Source organism: Gymnoscopelus microlampas (genome assembly GCF_963454915.1).
Source record: "Gymnoscopelus microlampas genome assembly, chromosome: 3".
Lineage (NCBI taxonomy): Eukaryota > Metazoa > Chordata > Actinopteri > Myctophiformes > Myctophidae > Gymnoscopelus > Gymnoscopelus microlampas.
Genome location: NC_139940.1, coordinates 20,173,032 through 20,179,246, shown reverse-complemented (window position 1 = coordinate 20,179,246; position 6,215 = coordinate 20,173,032).

The following is a 6,215-nucleotide window of genomic DNA, read 5'->3' as shown; positions in this document are numbered from 1 at the left end:
GTGTGTGTGTGTGTGTGTGTGTGTGTGTGTGTGCGTGCGTGTGTGTGCACTTGCGTGCGCGTGCATGTGCGACCGTTGTGTGTGTGTGCGCGCGCGCGTGTGTGTGTGTGTGTACAGTATTTCCATCTGTCTGATCGGCCTCATGGACCTGAGGGATTTCAGTGCTTCTTCCTCTCCTTTAGCGTACTTTTCCCAACTCTTTCTCCATTCTACATGGTCATCTCTACATTCAACTTAAAAAATCACACCCTGTGTGAAGAGAGTGGTGCCTTTGATGAGCCCCGTATTGTCATCACCCGTGTTGTCATCAATGTTTGTTTATTGGACATACATACATACGGACACACGGACAAAGTCAGATATAGGAGTGGTTGGCACCACTCAAAAATATATTACATGTGAATCGACCAGAGAGGATTCATCCATCCTTAACTGAGGTCCAATTATCTTAAATACAAAGGTGTTTAGTACAGGGCTTGCTTATTATTGCTTATTTCAATTCTGTTCTCAAAGGTTTTAGGGGAAAACAGCTCACAGTCACTTTTGATGAAACATTGGAGTCATTAGGATTCAAGAGGAGATGTTCCTGGCTGGGTCTGGCAGCAGTGGTAGAAGCACAGGACAAGACAGCGGATGACAAAAAAAAAGAAACTTGGGGAGGAGATGAACTTCAAGTTTGGGGTGAGAGGGTCAGACGGTAGCGCTAACGATGTGCAGCTGACCCTGGGCCTGCCCTCCGTTATACCTCTCGCTGCCCTCCGCTCCCCAGGCCGCCTCACCTTTGCCCTGGGAGAGAAATGGAGTGGAGAGGGAGCGAGGGATGGAGGGATAGGGAAGAAGGGAGGGCGACCTCCGCACCAACATAATGATAACCGCAGAGATCTGGCCACTGGTCCCCGCTGGCCCCTGGACACTCGGCCCCGCGGCCCCCGGGTCAGCCCCGGCACATTATACCTCCTCTCTCCTCTTGAACTCTGTGACTCCACATTTACATATTTGCCACTTTTTCGTACTCTTTTTTTTTTTAATGCATTCTCTTTCACTCTCGCTGTCATATTTTGTGGGCTGAATTTTTGCCTCACTATCTTTCTCAATCTCTTTAGTCCCTATCTCATCTTTTCTTCTCTGTGTCTCTCTTCCCCTAAATAGTCCTCCCTCTCTCCGCTTTGTCTTTTACATTTTGCCAGAACATTGTGTGTGTGTGTGTGTGTGTGTGTGTGTGTGTGTGTGTGTGTGTGTGTGTGTGTGTGTGTGTGTGTGTGTGTGTGTGTGTGTGTGTGTGTCTCTGTGTTTATGCATGTGTGAAGTACACGTGCTTGTGCGAGTGTGTGCATGCATTTGTGTATGTATAGTGTGTGTGTGTGTGTGTGTGTGTGTGTGTGTGTGTGTGTGTGTGTGTGTGTGTGTGTGTGTGTGTGTGTGTGTAATAATTACCATTTAGAATACTAGGAGCTCTCTGAGGGGGGAACCCAAGTTTGCCCACACTGAGGCATTATGGGAGCTGTTTGGTTTGTGTTTAGGTGCCCTTGGTGCGGTGAGCAGCAGAATCAGAATTTCCTTGACTTTTGACCGCCTTCGTCCCCAGGGGGAAGGCTGGGAGGGATAGAAGGGCACGCACTGACTTCCATTTGCCGTTTAAGGACCCATATGGAAAATATAAATTGGTAGCAGCAGGATAGACTCACCGCATTGGCATTCCGGGCATCCCCCATTTGAATTCATGAGGTTGTGTTGTGTCTCTGCCCACTTCTCGATTGGAATATTTAAGAACGTGTCACACGGGCAAAGATGGATAGAGTTGTCAAAAGTGCTCGCTTCTTCTTTTCTTTTTCTTTTTTGCTTCCCCTGTGAAGTGGAGGAATTTTCTCCCTTGTTTAGTCATTTCTGATGAGGTTATATGCAGGAAAATATAACATGAAAAGGAGTTACAGGATTACAGGAGGAATAGGAGATTTTCTTTTGTGGGCTAATCATAAACTCCAATCAGTATTGAGGTGTGATTAATATAATAGCCTACTTATGATATATCCAAACTTGAATTTATGTCTCCTTTCCTTTTTTTGCTAAGCATGAATAGAGTAGCCATACTTAAATAACACCATAGAGACTAAAAGGACCCTTACCGACCCATTTCCACGCACCAAGTTAAATTATCACTCTGGAGTTTGCTGTGTAGAGAGCATGGCCAATGGTAGTTTGTGTGTAGTATGTGTGTGTATAAGCGAGTGTGTATGCTGAAGAGTATATACACCATCATGGGAGCCGGCCCAGTGGGGGACTACATTAGGAAGGGGTTGTGTCCTGCTCATGGGACATGGGGCACCACCACGACCTTGTGGATAATAACTGTCACCAAGGGTCAGAGAGAGAGAAAGAGAGAGAGAGAGAGAGAGAGAGAGAGAGAGAGCAAGCAGGAGAGCAAGAGGAAGAGAGAGCGGCAGAGAGAGAGAGAGAGAGAGAGAGAGCATGAAGCCTCATCACTTCCCCACTTTCTCTCTTTCTCTCTCCGAGTGCCCTCGCACTCATGTCACCGCTATCAGTTTAAATAGAGCATTATGCAAAACGGAGATGATTTTGGCTTCAGGGGGTGCGATAGGGAGAATTGGTGGTTAATGTAGGGGAGAAAAGAAGAGAAAGCGGGTGCTTTTGTTGGGTGAAAAGCGAGGGTTAGAGTGATAGTAAGAGGTGTTGAGGTTTGGCAGGGGTGTTGGAGAAAAGGGTGGGGGGGGGGGGTGGGGGGGCATAAGAGGGTTAATAAAAGTGACAAGGGAGTATTTCATTCTATCTAAGCTACCCTGCTAGACAGCTAACTCACTTAGAGGATTCGCTGAGTGAGTGAGTCAGGCTGGGTGGGGGGGGTGATCTTCACTTGAGTGTCGGTCTTGATATGAGCCAGAGGCAACAGAGGACCTGAGGGTCCGGCTTTTCTTATATAAAGGACCACCTGAGAGCCAGCGCAATAAAGGCCGCTCAGTCAGACGCAATATACCCCAAAGAGAATTGTCTGGAAAACCTGATTTGGGGAGGGAATAGAATTGAAAGTTATTTGCGAATAGTGATTTCCTAAAATCATATACCCCAGGTTGACTTAGGAGAGACATCCATATAAGATCTACCGTTAGCCACTAGTTAAATGGATTTGGTTTTACCTGACTCAAAGGAAAAAGTTATTGGAAAACACACTTTGCGGAGTGTGTTGTCTCCTGTGGTCTGTGGGGGACTACTGCAGGACAGGTTATATCCTTCATTTCCATTCCTCACAGTGTTTTGAAACTTTTTAAATATGCAGCTCAAAGTCGTCCTTCAAAGTTTATTACGCGTGTCGCTTGAGACATACAAAAAATGTTATTATCCTAACACTGAATTTAATGTCTTTTGTTCATTCTAACAAGGGCTTCGTCTCATGTATGTTATGTGTTAACTTTACTATTGAGTTTGAAGAATTTCTTTGCGATTCATCTCAAATCATGCCAGATCAAAGGTTGAATTTGAGGGCGTAGTGAGTGTGATTGAGGCTATTTTTAAATGCGGCCATTTTGTCCGTCAAAGTACCCATTGATTAGCCTCAGGGATCCCCCGGGGGTGTGTTAAATGGTTTCTGTGTATCGCTATTACAGAGGTTAACAATTATTTTTTCCCCCTTGAAATGAGGGTGCTGACCCTAATATGGGGCCACTTAACACCCATAATAAGATGATAATTGGCCAATGATGATCATCATGCCACTCCCCCAGACCCAAAATTGTCAGTTAACTGTAATAGATTACCTACACATTACTTACATTTATCATTTCCGAAATGAAGCTGGAGATTTGCATGTCTGAGAGTGTGCACGTATGTGCGTGTGTGTGTGCGTGATTACAAATGGGGGAGGGGTGGCTAAGACTTGAGATAATGATACTTCAAATCATTTCCTCCTTCTCAAACCTGATTTTTTTTCCTTTACACTCGACGCCTCACTTCCTTGCGTGCGCGCTTCACTGATGACTGTCGTAATTGCGTGTTCACGGGTACGATTTCCCCCGAGGGGGTCCCCAAATTAAAAGAAGTCATCCCACTCCTCTCTCAGCCCCCCCCCCCTGCTCCAGCACCCTCTCTTCTACACCACTTACTCACTCACTCATGCACTCTATCTATCCTCCCTCTCTTTCTCTCAGTCTCGCTCAAAATCCCACTCAGGGGATGCCGTGCTTATTTGAATGGAACTCTGTTGCCCCCACCCCTTCTTTTTCCAAGCCTCGTGTCACTAATGAATAAATAAAACACACATGAGCAGTGGATTGACTTTCACGCATGGGCGCACTGGCTTTGATTAGATCCCCCTCTCTCCCATCTTACCGGCAAGCTGCTGAGGACAGTCACTCTCTGTACTGCCTGGCTACTCTTAAACATTTGTTCTCTATGCAGATGATACACATTTTACATTTTGGAAGGCCTTAGTTGTACAGTTTTATTGTGACATAGACTTGCCTACTATGCAGCAGCATCCGGTTTGGATAAAATACATTGAAAAGCAAACTAATTTAGTCACAAATTTGAATTCAGGGATCAACCACACATTTATTTTGACCTTTCACTGTGTTTGCAGATAATCCTCAATTAATTTGACCATCTAGATTTCATGTCGTGTCGATTTGAACTGTACTGAATGATTTATTTCATAAACAAAACATGCAAAACTCAAATATACTGTACCTATACACAGTAAGATCCACAGTGTCAATTTCACTATGAGATTGTAAATTTGTAGCAAGCATTTTGTAAACAAATGGATAAATGAACACTGAGAATTTTACTGTGTGCCCATATCGATTATAAACATTGGAGATTTCAATGAATGTGAAGAAGCCACTGGTGGGACAACCAGTTTTCCAAAAGGAAGCTTCCAGAAGTCAGTTATGATCTGGGGCTCTACAGAAAATTAAACCAAAAAAAGAACAAAAAAAGTTTCCTCAATGTACCTTGGACATTTTTGACAACTTAAACCCTACATGTTATCAGAAGTAACCTTTGTTGCTAGCTGTGTGGCTAAAGCCAGTAGGGTGTGCCCACACCTGACTGCCAAGAGCATGGCATGCCGAGCAGGGCACAGGGATTGTGGCACTAATTAGCACATAATGACACCATAAATTATGGACAAATCAAGGCGGTGGATCGGGCAGACGTTTTAATGAAAAGTTCTAATGGGTCACCCCCGGAGGCCTTCGGGCTGGGTGATCCATCACCTACTAGCAACAGGGTGGGATCCATACAACCACATCATAAACTCTGGGGGACACAGGTCTCTATCCTATGTGGGAGGATGGAGCTGTTGTCTGTAAGAGGTCAATATGTATTATAGCTTTTGTTATCAAGTTTTGACAGCAATAGAGGTTTCCAATGTTAGCCCTCCATGCTTTAATTGCTTGACACTGATTCCAAGTTGTCCTTTTAGTTCCTTCCTTATTCATTCACATCGCCTTACATGGCGTTATGCATGTTTGAACAGAGACATGTCTTTTTTAATGACACGCACATCTATCACACACTTGTGATGCCGCCCAGATGACGAGGCCGCCAGTTCCCCTGCCATTGGCACCCCTCTTTCTCGCCGTCTCTCACCAAGAAATCCTTGAGAAAACAGACATCCGTCCCACCAGAACAGTTGGTCAAATAAAATCGTTTTGGGACTTATTGATGTTTCTTTTGTCCCCACTGCGCGCGTGGGACTCGATAAGGTGCTAGCCATGGCTGCCAGATGAGCGTCTGAGAATCATTAGTGGGGCTGATTTGATTTACGTCCTGCATAGACGGGGGCCACCCAAATGATCTGCCTTGCCATGGCCATCATCAATCATCAGCAACCAGAGGGCACCATGAGCACGCACGGACGGACGGACGGACAGACGGGGGGAAAAAGTGGGGTGGCACAGCAATGCGCCCACAGGGCTGTGTGTGTGTGTGTGTGTGTGTGTGTGTGTGTGTGTGTGTGTGTGTGTGTGTGTGTGTGTGTGTGTGTGTGTGTGTGTGTGTGTGTGTGTGTGTGTGTGTGTGTGTGTGTGTGTGTACATGGAGCCTGTGAGGAATTGGCATCATTTAAAAACTGTGCCTGATACTTGTCACATTTTGCGGATCGAAAAGTTATCAAATATTGAGACAGTATACATATTTTTGCTTAAAAGAGCTTAATTATAAGACTTTAGCATTCAGACTCAGTTGACAAAATGCACCTTTAC